Here is a 15,589-nt window from a genome sequence, read left to right as displayed (position 1 = left end):
ATAAAATAGTTACATTCTGTATAAAGATGTGGTGTGTGTGTGTGTGTGTATACACACGCGCGCACACACACACACACACACACAAAATACATACATTGGAATATTACTTAGCCATCAAAAAGAAAAAATTTTGCCATTTGCAATGACATGGATGAAGCTAAAATGTACTATGCTCACTGAAATAAGTCAGTCAGAGAGAGAGACAAATACCATATGATTTCACGCACATGCGGAATTTAAGAAACAAAACGGATGAACATATGGGAAGGGAGGGGAAAATATAAGAGAGGGAAACAAACCACAAGAGACTCTTAACAATAGAGAACAAATGGAGGGTTTATGGAGGAAGTGGATAAGGAGATAAGGAAGTGGATAAAGGGTGGGCCAGATGGGTGATGGGTATTAAGGAGGGCACTTGTTACGATGAGCACTGGGTGTAGTATGTAAGTGATGAATCAGTGAATTCTACTCCTGAAACCACTGTATGTTAACTAAAATTTAAATGAAAAAAAATAGTCACATTTTAACCCCAAACAGTCTCGACAATTTCTCAGGTTTCTTATTTTATACTTCCTAAGGCTACTTTGATGGAAGGGGACCGTTTGGTTATGCATCGTGCAAGAGCTAACCAGAATATTTTGACAAGACTTAAAACATGCTCCACCCACTCAATTCCTGTTCTCATCTAAGCTATCTGGCAAGAGTAGACAAACTCAATGGCCCTCTCTGACCTCCTGCTAATCAAGTTCAGATTATGCAGTAAAGCTCCAAAAGAATAATAGCACCCCGTTGAAAAAAAAACAAGAAGTAACCTGACAACCAAACAATTCATACAGTATCAGAGATTTAACTACTACAGTTCATACCATCATAGGCAGCATCACACTCAGAGATTCTTTCCATACCACCTCAAACTTACCTGTCCTTAAAGAGTCAGGAAGGAAAAGAAAGGGTGCCTGGGTGGCTCAGTCAGTTAAGCATCCAACTCGGTTTCGGCTCAGGTCATGATCTCACGGTTTTGTGTGTTCAAGCCCCTCATCAGCCTCTGCACTGGCAGCCCAGAGCCTGTTGGGATTCTGTCTCCCCCCTTCTCTCTGCCCCTTCCCCACTCACACTGTGTCTGTCCTGCTCAAAACAAAAATAAACTTAAAAAAAATTTTTTTAATTTGAAAAAAAAGTCAGGAAGGGACATGTTTTCCCAATTGTGAAATTCACCGAAGTAATTCAGCTCTCTTATCTAACTTGATATTGTTAAAAATTTTAGTCTTTTAATAACAAAGTGAAACCTTCATAATATTTTTCAGGAAAAACAGTAGGGAAATGTCTTAAGCACTGTAAAAATTAAATGTGAGAAAAATACTTTGGCACTTAGCAATATTTTCATATCTCTAGGGAAATGTTAAATCCAGGAATCTGATAAATGGATTTCACTATGTCACATTTTAATAACATTTTGTAGCCTTTACAAGAATTTTTTTAACCTTTCTGCTGCTACCATTATTTTTCTATCACATCTCTCTACTCCTATAGTCTTCTTGTTTTATTTCCTTCTCTTACCTTCTTTCTTGTTATTTCCTTCTAATTAATTTCAGTCCATAAGAAAAGAATATTTCCATATTGATTATGTATATGAATTTTCATCTAATCCAAAAACAAAGATAGATTAAGAAAGGAAGCCATTCCCAAAACAGTCTCTTTAATAAATTATGCTTGGACAACTAGACAGTTACATGCAAAAAAATGAAACTGGACCACTTTCTAACACCATAAACAAAAATTAACTCAAAGTGGATTAAAGACCTATATATGAGATCTAAAACCATAAAAATCCTAGAAGAGATCACAGGCAGTAATTTCTCTGCACTGGCCATTGCAACACATTTCTAGACATGTCTTCTAAGGCAAAGGAAACAAAAGCAAAATTAAACTATTGGGACTACGTCAAAATAAAAAGCCTTTGCACAGCAGAAGAAACTGCCAACAAAACAAAAAGACAACTTATAGAACTGAAGAAGATATTTGCAAATATATATCTGACAAGGGGTTAATATCCAAAAAAATATAAAGAACTTACACAATTCAACACCAAAACAAACAATCCAATTAAAAAATGGGCAGAGGACCTGAAGAGACATTTTTGCAAAGAAGACACACAGATGGCCAACACATGAAAAGATGCTAAACATCACTAATCATCAGGAAAATGCAAATCAAAAACATGATATCACCTTACACCTATCATAATGGCTAAAATAAAAAAGACAAGAAATAACAAGTGTTGGCAAGAATGTAGAGAAAAAGGAACCCTCATACAGTGTTAGTGAGGATGAAAATTGGTACAGCCACTATAGAAACCAGTATGGAAGTTCCTCAAAAAATTAAAAATAGAGGGGCACCTGGGTGGCTCAGTCGGGTGGGCAACTGACTTCGGCTCAGGTCATGATCTCACAGTTCGTGAGTTCGAGCCCTGCATCAGGCTCTGTATGGACAGCTCAGAGCCTGGAGCCTGCTTTGGATTCTGTGTCTCCCTCTCTCTGACCCTCCCCCACTCACACTCTGTCTCTCTCTTGCTCTCAAAAATAAATATTAAAAAAATATATTTAAAAAAAATTAAAAATAGAATTACTATATGACCCAATAATTCCACTACTGGGTATTTACCCAAAGAAAATGAAAACACGAATTCAAAAAGATATATGTACCCCTACAATTATTGCATTATTTACAACAGCCAAGATATAGAAGCAACTTAACTGTCCATCAGTAGAAAAATGAGTAACGAAGATGTGGTGTATATACACAGTGGAATATCACACAGCCATAAAAAAGATTGAGATTATGCCATTTGCAAAAACATGGATGGACCTACAAGGTATTAGGCTAAGTGAACTAAGTCAAACAAAGAAAAAGACCATATGAATTCATTCATATGTAGAATCTAAAAAACAAAACATGTGAATAAACAAACAAAAAGCAGAATCAGACCTATAAATACAGAGAACAAACTGATGGTTGCCAGAGGGGAGAGGATGGCAGATGGGCAAAATGGGTGAAGAGGAGTGGGAGATATAGGCTTCTAGCTATGGAATAAATCAGCCACAGAATTAACGTTACAGCATAAGGAATATAGTCAATGAAATTATAATAGCATGACAGATGACAGCTATACTTGTGGTGAGCACAGTGTAATGCATGAATCTGTCAAACCACTATGCTCTACACCTGAAACTAATGCAACATTATGTATCAACTATACTAAAAAAAATTTTTTTTTAATAAATTTTTAAAAAGTTAAAATAAGGGGCACCTGGGTGGCTTAGTCGGTTGAGCGACCAACTTCGGCTCAGGTCATGATCTCACAGCTCGTGAGTTCGAGCCCCGTGTCGGGCTCTGAGCTGACAGCTCAGAGCCTGGAGCCTACTTTGGATTCTGTGTCTCCCTCTCTCTCCGCCCCTAACCCACTCACATCCTGTCTCTGTCTCTCTCAAAAATAAATAAACATTTTAAAAAAATTTTTTTAAAGAGGCCTTATTTAGGAAATATTTCGTTGAATAAAGATGAAGATGTCTCTTCTTTCTTTCTTCCTTTCTTTTCTTTCTTTCTTAATTGTAGGACTTAACACAACCCTCACAGTATGCCAAATCAAATCTCCAAAAGGAAGACCGTGTATACACCTCTTCCAAATCTATTCAACCATAGAATTTTTTCCTCCTCAGTGACTCTAATGGAATACACTTTGAGAACTGCTTTCTTAAATTAGAAATTAAGGGAAAAAATTAATATACATATAATACATCTCAAAAGGTCTGTATATTAAAGTATTTTTTTAAGGAAGACATTATGTCACAAGGAGGAAGGAAGGAAGCAAGCTCAAGGTAGCACTCATTTGATTAAGAATCCAACTGCGAAAACTAGTATGATTGGAGGTGGATACGTAGGAAATGCACATTTATCTCCAAAGTATTAAAAGGAAATCAAACTATGATACGATAACATGGAAATAATAAATGAACTCAGAATGTGGTGAACCCTTTAAAATTAGTTTACTTTTGAAAATCATTGTAATAAAAATGAAAGAATAAGTGTTGAGAAAGTCTTTATTCTAGATACACACACTGGTTATTAACTTAGACAACTTCTACACATAGTTCAATGCTTAGCTCACATCACCTCCTCCTCCTCTTTTCTACTGCTTTTCAATGTTCCCATAGCATCCCATATGTGGTACCGTTGTTATCATATTGTATTGTAATAATTTATTTTCTCCTCTGACTTCCTGTCTAGACTGTAAGCTTCTTGAGAATGGGGATCATATTATATCTGATTCTGTACTCCCAACATCTAACACTTCATAAATTATTAGTGTGCTTATACTTAGTAAATTAATTGGTTCTCTCAAATTCAGTAATTACTAACTTACTTAGCAAACATTCATAAGATTAAACTGAACTATCCCAAAGTTTGAGATAATGGAGTTACCATTGAGCATTACTCATTTTTCCTCCTCATTATGAAATAAACAGCCAGCCTCTGGCACATAATGGGCCCTCAATAAGTGCATATTGAAATAATTATTCAATCAATTAACCCTAGTTTGACAACAAGCTTAGGTCTTAGTAGAAAGGGCAGGACGTTTCAAAATCAAAGAGCTCTTGAATCACTTGTGGCTTTGGCCACTCACTAGCTCCACCTGATCCTACCTAAAACCTGCTATACTATACTCAAGCATGGCTTCTGACTGCTGCTAAGTATTGTACCTGGCATCTGGGGAAAAAGAAATTTTAGCACCAATGCACCAGTCTCAACTCACTGCAGCCAAAAGAAATTCGTGTATAATGTGAAGAAACGGGTGCTAATTGAAAACTCAGAATTGTCTAAGCCACCCCAGCAGCTCTGAAGACTGAAATCACTTATTTTTGTAGACAGTCTATGCCTAACAATGAGTTAGTTTTCCATACTTAGCACCTTTGTCACCTATGGAGACATGTGTCCATCATTTCTTTTTCAATATTCCAATTAATTATAGTCTAGTATAAATCCATTCTTCCCAATCCAATTTTCTGTCTTAACTACATACAAGTTACCTTTCCCAGATGGTATAATTAACTACTTAAAAATAAAAAAGTAGTCAGAATGTTGTCTTCATAAAAATGCCCAAAGACACAGCATTCCTTTTAAGTCATCACAATTACCCATCAGCCTAAAGGCCATCCACCTAAATTTTAAAATCTCCAGGGAATAACATGACAGATGAATGCTCCAAGTTCTAGTTAAAGACTCTTTTCACCACCCAGACTATGGCTTCTTGGGGAGTTAATTCTCCTAGTAGAGATGTACAATTCTTTTACAATTTGCTTAGGATGGACATGTAACTTCTCTCCAACAAGAGCTCTGGAATATGATTTTTTTTTAGTGAAGACTGCATTTAAAAGAAATTCAAACAGAAGCATGAACTAAAAGGGTAATTTCAGATGTAGTGAAAAGCTGTAATGTCCATTCAAAGTAATGAAGGCACACGGCATTAATCTCCTAAAAAGATTCAAATGCTATGAGAAGAGCAATTCTATTTCTTAGTAGGAACAAATTAAGATGATTTCCCTTACAGAAATTGCCATAATTACAAGTAATTATCTTGTACTCTCTAAATTTACCACTATAGCACATTCTGCAAATATCATTCCCTTCAAGTACTTTATTTGGAAATACAGGAGAGATTGTTGCTTTGTGAATTGTGCTACAGACCTCAAACTGATTGTTTAACAGTACTACATAGTATGTGTAGTAAAGAGATGACATTCTGAAGTTGGAAGGCCTTGGAATTCCAAATTTATGATATTCCTATCATCAGGTAACTAATACTACCCAAGAGAGTACAAACAAAATGAGAATGGCAAACATTCAAAGATAAACTTGAGTCAAATGTGGACTTACACAGAAACAATGAAGAGACTCATTCTGATATGCATAAGGCAATCATGAAAAACATATAAACAGCTGCTGTAGTATTTATAAAAATCCTTGCAGAGCCAAATAAAATCCCATCATTTGCAACCTACTCAGTTTTTCATTTTCCTTTAATAAGAAAGTGTGAGAAAAACCAGTTACTCATCAAGCATTAAGAGGAGAATAAGCATGGGAAAACCTAATTTCACCATCTTTGGGGCCAATTACTGTCCGGATTTCAGCTGGCATTTGAAGCTTGTCCTCCAGCCAATGTGGGATTCCTTACCATGTTGTAAAAACATGCTCAAAGCTTGCCTTTCCCTACGCTGTTCTCACTGCCTGGAATGGCCTCCTCATCTCCGTCTGGTAAAAATCAGCCCACCAAGTCTAGTTGAAATGCCTCTCCACCACGCGGACTCTCTTGGTCTATGAATTCTTGTTGCAAACTCCAAACTCTTCCCTTTCTTCTACCAAGTCAGCTGTGACTTCTCCTTTTATGGACTCTTTCCAGTGATATTTAACATATGCCACCTCCCATTTCAGTTATTTGAGCACTGGCCTCATCCTCCCTTCTAGAGAAAATGTGTCTTCTTCATATTTGCATCCTCAACAGCTTTAGTAAATGTTCAGTAATTTGATCATTTAAAAGAAATGTGATTTTTAAAATTATTCCCATGTAAAAGGATGTATCGTTGGGATGTCTGGTGGCTTAGTTGGTTAAGCATCCGACTTCAGCTCAGGTCATGTTCTCATAGTTCCTGAGTTTGAGCCCCACATCGCAGGTCTCGAACTGTCAGTGTGGAGCCTGCTTGAGATTCTGTCTCTCTCCCTCTTCTCTCTGCCTGCCCTTCCCCCATTTGTGCACATGGGCACTTTCTCTCTCTCTCTCTCTCAAAAATAAATAAACTCAAAATAAAAACTTATAAGAGCATGTATCATGGAAACAGTCTCTAAAATGGCTACAGAATCCATTAAGAAATTATACACATTTTAAACTCTCAATATCTGGTTCTATTTATCCAAAAACTGTACAATTTTATATTAGTGTTTAAAACTCACCCATGATGAGATTATAACCTCTGTGCCTATTAACTTCCCTGGTTTATTTGGTCAATATAAATGTTAATTATACTTGCATATGTAGTAACACAGTCAGTGACCTATAGTGAAGATCTTTCCTTTAACTGGTATCTCTTAAAGTTAGAATTTTTCTGTTTAAATTTTTAAGAGATAAATCTATACACTTTCTCCACATTTTTATCCTCTTTTAATCAGCTTCTAAATATCAGCAGAATAGCCTATAGATTTATAATTTAAATTTAAATTATATAAATTTATAATTTAAAAATTGGCTTTAGAAATTTGACATTCTCGGGGCGCCTGGGTGGCACAGTCGGTTAAGCGTCCGACTTCAGCCAGGTCACGATCTTGCAGTCCGTGAGTTCGAGCCCCGCGTCAGGCTCTGGGCTGATGGCTCAGAGCCTGGAGCCTGTTTCCGATTCTCTGTCTCCCTCTCTCTCTGACCCTCCCCCGTTCATGCTCTGTCTCTCCCTGTCCCAAAAATAAATAAAGGTTGAAAAAAAAAATTAAAAAAAAAAAAAGAAATTTGACATTCTCATTCACTCTTAATCCAGTATGGTGCAACGCAAAGATACAGTATATATTCACTTTAAAAAATAAAAGAGAGTTCTGTTCAAATTAACACAGACGATTTACCCACAGTTACAATTATTTACTGAAAATACTGGTTTCCATAATAACCCAGTTCTTCTAAATTGTTTGTTTCGTGACCACTATAAATGGGATAGCATTTATATGGTTCATTAAAATTTCTCAAGAACCATAGCTATCATGAGAAATAATTAGAACAGAGACAAGGACATCCTGGTATGATTTACTTACCAGTGAGGTCTATTTCACATTTGTGTAAACCTACATAAACCATTTACTTTTCAGATAAGTTATTTCATCTTTATTGCTAATAGTCATGATTTTTTTCTTCCCTGACTCTTGGTTCTTTTGCATCAACTACTTTGACCCAGAACTCATCCTCCCATATGAAGTATGTGAAGTTTGTCACCCACATCCTCTATTTCCACTTTCAACTGTTTTTCCTCTCACCCCATATCACAGACCCCTTCTTAGAAGGTGGAGGATACTGATAAAGTATTCCCCAGACCGAGAAGGCACTTTAAGACCAAAACACAGAGCAATATGTTTACACCCCATATGTTTACAAAGAGTTTTACTCAGGGTAACTTCCTGACAGGAGTATCTGGCAGATGGATGATCCAGGTTGTAGGCAACCATTCTCTGCTCCATCCTCCACCTCTATTCTCTGCCCTGTTTGGACCTCAAGCCACAGCTTTTATAAAGGTAGGGGGACAGTGGTGAGGTTCTGGGGTAGTTCTCCAAAGGGGCACCGTCTGTGCACCAGAGGCTCACTACTAGTTATCTAAAGTGGATCCTTTAAGGTAGGATCTGAACAAGACTTCCTGCATTCTGGTCAAGGCACCCGTTACCCTCCAGGGGCCTGGAACGCGTACCACGGAGGCAGGTCATTGCATGGGCAGGGACAAGCTGCAGGGCCAGAGATGGAGTCAGTGTTTCTGCACTCCCACACCCCTGATTGCTGCTTCTCGGCTACTCGTGGTCCCCATCAAAGTAACCCCATCCTCCACCTCAAGTGAGGCCTCTCAGTGACTAAGGTCCTGATGGTTCATGAATGCCTCCCTACCAGCTATGATAAGAGGTTATACAGATTCTGTATATGAATGTCTTGCTAAGTAACGGCAAAACTAAGAGCAACAAATGCTACTATTTGTTTTCATATATTCATTTTACTATTGATTTTTAAAGGATGAGCACAAAGGAATTTTAGGAAAATAAGTCACAGAAGATGTAGCTGAAAGCAAAGCAAATTTCTCGTGTCTTTTTTTATAAACAAGCCCAACCCTAGGGAAGCCCAAATTCCTAGGGAAGTACAAGTACAGCCCAGTGGATATGGCCTCCACTTGGAACACTCAGACCTGGGGCCTGAAAAGCTATGTGATTCTAAAGGTGCCAGTTGGGGCACCTGGGGCACTCAGCCGGTTAGGCATCTGACTTCAGCTCAGGTCATGATCTTGTGGTTTGTGGCTTTGAGCCCTGCATCTGGCTCTGTGCTGGTGGCTCTGGGCTGACAGCTCAGGGCCTGGAGCCTGCTTCGGATTCTTCTCTCTCTGCCCCTCCCCTGTTTACACTCTGTCTCTCAAAAATGAATAAACATTAAAAAAAATTAAAAAAAAAAAAAGAAAACAAAGGTGCCAGTTTACCCTACTGGTTGGGACTCTGCTTCCTCATCTGGAACACGAAGCGCTCCTTAAGGTCCTTTCATTCCGAAAAATGTTTTAGTCTCAGTATCATACATACTGTCTAGCAAGAGCCTAGGCTAAAACCAAAAATGTTGTTTAAGGGGCGCCTGGGCGGCTCAGTCGGTTAAGCGGCCGACTTCGGCTCAGGTCAAGATCTCGCGGTCCATGAGTTCGAGCCCCGCGTCGGGCTCTGTGCTGACAGCTCGGAGCCTGGAGCCTGTTTCAGATTCTGTGTCTCCCTCTCTCTGACCCTGCCCTGTTCATGCTCTGTCTCTCTCTGTCTCAAAAATAAATAAACGTTAAAAAAAAAAAATGTTGTTTAAAATAAGTAATATTTGTGTCAATAAAAAAATGTTGTAGTTAATTAATGTGTAACTAATTACTATTTAAATAAATCCCACATCCTTTGGTCACTTCTTCTCAAAGGCAATCACATACATTCCCTAGGATACGCAATTCTACCCTTCACATTAACTACTGCTGCTGGTTCCTTCTGTGTATATACATGAACAAGTTATTTTTTAAAATGCCAAGCCAGACACACCAAAGCAAAGACAAAGAAAGGAAAAATGACAGTGGTATTTATCAAATCAATTCAAATGTTTTCATTTTCAAACCCTGTGATCATGCCTCCTCATATATATCTAACTCTTGGTAATCAACAGCATAATAAATATCTCACTTATCAAAAGGTCACTTATTTAACCACCTCAACAGCCTAAAACCTAGCCTAAAACCAGAAAGTATTAAAAAAGCAAAAAACAAAAAACCTCTATGCTGTCAAAATAGAAAGCCACAGTTCACACTCTAAAGTTCCCATACTTGTAAGAGAAACCCTCGTTCTGAGTACTTACTTTCGTCTTAATCACAAGCTAAGACTCAGTTAGCTGGGTTTCCTACCCACCACAGACAGGAAACAGATACACACAACAAACCGCAGGAGGTAGGCACATGACAGCAGCATTACTGTGGGCAACATGGAGAGAAAGAAAAAAACTCTACAAAGAAGACATAAAAGTATTTTTAAAGAATCAAGGAACAATCTAGGGTCATTCGGTATAGGAACAAATAACTCTACATTCCTTTTTTTTTTTTTTTAATTTTTTTTTTCAACGTTTATTTATTTTTGGAACAGAGAGAGACAGAGCATGAACGGGGGAGGGGCAGAGAGAGAGGGAGACACAGAATCGGAAACAGGCTCCAGGCTCCCAGCCATCAGCCCAGAGCCTGACGCGGGGCTCGAACTCACGGACCGCGAGATCGTGACCTGGCTGAAGTCGGACGCTTAACCGACTGCGCCACCCAGGCGCCCCTACATTCCTTCAAAACTCCTATAGTATTGCTAAACTATAGCAAAGTAGAATAACTCATGTTTGTGATAATATCCTAAGCAATCAGAAGTTTATAATTTTTTTAAGTTTATTTATTTATTTTGAGAGAGAGAGAGAGAGAGAGTATGCCCAAGTGGGGGAGGAACAGAGAGAGAGCAAGAGAGAGAGGATCCCAAGTAGGCTCCACACTGTCAGCACAGAGCCCGATGTGGGGCCCGAACCCACAAACCATGAGATAATGACCCAAGCTGAAATCAAGAGTCGGACGCTTGACTGAATGAACCACCCAGGTGCCCCATCAATCAGAAGTTTGATTCACATTTAGTACCTTCTCTTTAAGAAGGCAGGAAATGTGTAATACATTTTAGAAAATTTCACATCAAAAAAAAATGTTTGAAATTTAACAAGGGTTGGCAGTTGATGAATTAAGTTTGAATTAACAAGAAATTCACAAGAACACCATAGATAAACTAAATATTAGTGTAGTGATTTTCCAAAGAAACCATACTGACTTTGAAATTAATTCATAATTAATCCCCAAACATATTTTAGTCTTAATTTCAATATTTATCACCACCATTCCTAACCCCCCAAATATTAATTAAACCATAATAAATTTCCATTTTTGTAGGTAAAAGATGGTCAAACATCAACAATTTCACACAGTTCAACCTAAAATCTTTGCCAAAATTATTAATAATAAAACAAAGTGGTTTGCATTTTATCTTTTCTATCTCAAGCCTACCCTCTATCAGAAAAAGCTAATTATTAAGTAATAAAGACCCAAAATCCAACCAAAATGAAAATGAGTCCACAGTCACCCCCCATGACATTTTCTTTCTACTCCTCAAAAACAACAATCTTATTTATGCCTGAAAATCTCAACTCACACACAGACAAACACACACAGCTCCAAAAATATCCGATAGGTCTGGGCTTAAGCACTATAGTTTTTCATAGACACTACAGTTAAACATAATACTGAAATGTGTGCATGCATACCTGTTATGTTCATTTATAAATATTTAAAAAATAAAATATGCTTAACAACTAATTGTCAGAGCAGTTAAGTATGATCCAAATAAATATAATGAACACTCAAGGGTGTGTGTTTGTGTGTGTGTGTGTTTTAACGTTTATTTATTTTGAGAGACAGAGAGAGAGCGAGCATGAAGAGAGGAGGGTCGGAGGGGGGCGGGCAGAGAGAATCCCAAGCAGGCTCCATACTGTCAGTGCAGAGCCCAACATGGGGCTCAATCCCACAAACCGTGAGATCATGACCTGAGTTGAAATCAAGAGTCAGACGCACAACCAACTGAGCCACCCAGGTGCCCCATGGACACTCAAGGTTTTTAGTTATATAAAGTAAGTTGGGATTCAGTCTGCTTTCAGATTCAAAATATTGTATTTTGATTTTCCTCAAAACAAGGAACACCTATATTGGACAAACTAGAATAAGGAATAATTTATCAATGGGGGAAAAAAGCTATTTCTAATCTTGCCAGTGTTGTTATGCCAATATAGGATATAACAAAGTTATCCTAGGATGTGCAAAAAAGTTTCCTTATGAGTTTCTTCCTTCCCTGTGCCCAGCTAGTATCTTTCTAGGTTCAAGTCTACATGTACTGCATTTTGGGAGAGTACATGTCCAAACACAAGGAGCTCCCACAATGACCTCCTGGCTCCCAATTCCACATTGACCCTATTCCAAATGTCAACTGCTCTCTAACTCAGAATTGCCTCCATATGTGTGCCTCTACAAGTATGAATCCCCTGACATGATATAAATACAAAATATTATCTCCCACAAATTAAATAATGCTAGCAATATGGGTGCATTCAAGAATGGACAGTTGCTTACATAATCAGACAGAACCCTGAGAAATTTCAGTCCTTTAAGAATCCAAACTGAGAGACATCTACCAGCAAAAGCTTATGTGCAGCTTTGATAACTGTCATCAAGCTTATTTCATGTATCTTTTCTAAAAATGCAAATTTATTACACAGAAGGTATAAGCCAAATGACACAATTTTGTTTTTTTCTTAAAATATATGCTAAAAGCATAGAATACTCAAAATCACAAAGACAGAATACCCTAACACAATAAATAACCAAGGGCTCAATCATATGAGAATACTCCTCTTAGCTACAAAAACCTAAAAGGCGGGTTGGGGGACTGCGGGGGGTGGAGAGACACCAAAAAAGTTCAGGACAAAAGATTCATATAAATCCTGAAAATGTCTGTTAAATGATGTAATTTTTATAGCTTTCCATAAAACTACATGGTTTTAACACATCAATAAAAGCAAACTCCTAAAGCAGAGACATACATTGTTATTAATGATTCAATGAATTCACCGTGGAAGCTAAAGCTGGCGGGGCCAGCCAGGACTTCAGGTTTTCTCTTGCTCCCGCTGTGTTTTGCACAGTGTGTCATCACTGTAACTGACTAGCAAAGTGAAGGTGGCTGCTGGCACCCTTTTTTGAGGTTGGCCAATTAAACTCTGTAGCCTCTCACACTGGCAATGTTTACTGGCTAGCTCCTGAACACTAAAGGTGCCAAATCAGATTTTCTCCTCGCTGACTTCCTTCACTTCTTATCAAGTCTATCCACCATTCCCAGCTTCGCGAATGTTCCCGGAAGTAGCTTTCTATAGATGACCATTCCTTACCAATCTTACAGAATCAAAAATATTTAAGGCTAAAGGGAACAAAGATTTACTCTGGGGGTTTACAACCACGGTGTTGCTGTACTGATGTCAGGTGATGTGTCACAAATAACTATTAACTTTCTCTCCCCTTTTTTTCAATTGGGGGGGAAATGTATATAATACAAAATTAACCATTTTAAAGAGTTTTTTTTTTTTTTAATTTTAGAGAGAGACAAAGACAGAGACAGAGACAGAGCATGAGCATGAGCAGGGGAGAGGGGCAGAGGCAGAGAGAGAGAGAGAGAGAGAGAGAGAGAGAGAGAGAATCTCAAACAGGTTCCATGCTCAGTGCTGAGCCTGATGCAGGGCTCTAGCCCACAACCCTGGAATCATGACCTGAGCTGAAATCAAGAGTCAGACTGTCAAATAAACACTAAAAAAAAAAAGGGGGGGGGGGGGGCCTGCATGGCTCAGTCGGTTAAGCACCTGACTTCGGCTCAGGTCATGATCTCAGGTTCGTGAGTTCGAGCCCTGTGTTGGGCTCTGTGCTGACAGCTCAGAGCCTGGAGCCTGCTTCAGATTCTGTGTCTCCCTCTCTCTCTGCCCCTCCCCCACTCATGCTCGCTCACTCTCCCTCTCTCTCTCAAAATAAATGAACATTAAAAAAAAAAAGAGTCAGGGGCGCCTGGGTGGCGCAGTCGGTTAAGCGTCCGACTTCAGCCAGGTCACGATCTCGCAGTCCGTGAGTTCGAGCCCCGTGTCAGGCTCTGGGCTGATGGCTCAGAGCCTGGAGCGTGTTTCCGATTCTGTGTCTCCCTCTCTCTCTGCCCCTCCCCCGTTCATGCTCTCTCTCTGTCCCAAAAATAAATAAACGTTGAAAAAAAAAAAAAATTAAAAAAAAAAAAAGTCAGATGCTCAACCAACTGAGCCACCCAGGCGCCCCACAAAATTAGCCATTTTAAAGGGTACAATGCAGTTGCACACAGTACATTCACAATATTGTGCAGCCACTACCTCATAACTGTGACTTTTTCTTTTTCTTTTAATGTTTATTTATTTTGAGAGAGAGAATGAGTGGGGGAGGGGCAGAAAGAAAGAGGGAGAGAGACAATCCCAAGGAGGCTCCATGCTGCCAGTGCAGAGGCCGCTGCAGGGCTCGATCTCACAAAACATGAGATCAGGACCTGAGCCGAAATCAAGAGTCAGACGCTTACTTAACCAACTGAGCCACCCAGGCACCCCTGTGACTTCATTTTTAATGGGTGCATAGTTAAGATTACCCCTTCAATGAATCACCCTCCCTCAGAGTCAATATGGTGTTCTAAGAGGGTGAGAAATGGGCAGATATAAACTTGCACGTTAGGCATCTTCAATACCTGGCAAAGTCAACCAACTGGTTGAAGATCACTGGCCACCTCGTTCCATAGATGCATTACATTTTTTCAAACATTCACTCATTCAGTTACGACCCTGTAACATTCCACTGGTAGAGACGGACACACCGACAGCTACAGTGCAGGGCTATGACTGTAGCCCATACAAGTACAGTCAAAGGAGAGTGTTGCCAGCTATGCCCAGCAATGACAGAAGATTCATGAAGGAGAAGAAGACTGAGTTAGCTCTCAGAGTCATGACCAGTGATGACAGGAAGGTAAATTAAGGAGAGTACTACAAGGAGAAGAGATTGGAGGCAAAGAAGGAGTAAACGCAAATGCACAGCAGCCATGCCCTGATGAGCCATAGCCAGCTGCATTGTAGGATACAGTCACACCAACAGGCAAAAATGCAGTAAGTACATTTTAGGTGCGAGGCGCTCCTCGTACCCATTTTACATCATATCCTCATAGTCATACTAGGAGCTAAGTGCCATTCGCCTTCAGTAGATGAGACATCTGAGGTCTACAGAGGTTAAGGAATGGCTACACAGCTACAAAGCGGCTGAGTAAGGCAGTCAATTCAAAGCCAGGCCGTCTAGCTGCAGAGCCCATTGTCTTCATCTCTATACAGTCTACACTACAATTTCCTTCCTCCTCCCCCCCCTCCTCCTCCTCCTCCTCCTTCTCCTCCTTCTTCTTCTTCTAATAAAATTAGTTACTTAAGGCACAATCTTTCGTGATGGAAACTACAGTCGACCACAGCACACTGAAGGTCAACAAACGACTGACAGGAACAGTGAGGGGGCACCACTAAGGATCCCTGGCAGCCTCTGAACCAGTGAGCACACAAGTGGCAAGCCATACTGGAAGATCAGCAAAACTTGATTTGTTTCTTATTCTTTTAAATTAAAAAAAAAAAAAAAACCCATAAAAA

General features: G+C 39.2%; 1 protein-coding gene and 1 long non-coding RNA gene across 5 annotated transcripts in view; one reads left to right on the top strand and one right to left on the bottom strand.

The window, feature by feature from the left end:
• LOC121022578 (uncharacterized) overlaps nucleotides 1-13,992 on the top strand; it is a 19,335-nt gene extending 5,343 nt beyond the window's left edge. The window contains exons 2-3 of the long non-coding RNA XR_005787009.1: nucleotides 12,269-12,273; nucleotides 13,955-13,992. This is a non-coding gene — a long non-coding RNA (uncharacterized LOC121022578). The remainder of the gene's footprint in view (nucleotides 1-12,268; nucleotides 12,274-13,954) is intronic.
• TTC28 (tetratricopeptide repeat domain 28) overlaps nucleotides 1-15,589 on the bottom strand; it is a 632,666-nt gene that overhangs the window by 405,888 nt on the left and 211,189 nt on the right. The gene's annotated exons all lie outside the window — the stretch shown is intronic.

The sequence above is a fragment of the Herpailurus yagouaroundi genome, unplaced genomic scaffold (genome assembly GCF_014898765.1).
Source record: "Herpailurus yagouaroundi ecotype Mexico unplaced genomic scaffold, PumYag 428, whole genome shotgun sequence".
NCBI lineage: Eukaryota > Metazoa > Chordata > Mammalia > Carnivora > Felidae > Herpailurus > Herpailurus yagouaroundi.
Note: the sequence above shows the minus strand (reverse complement) of the source record. Positions and strands in the feature narration are given on the sequence as shown.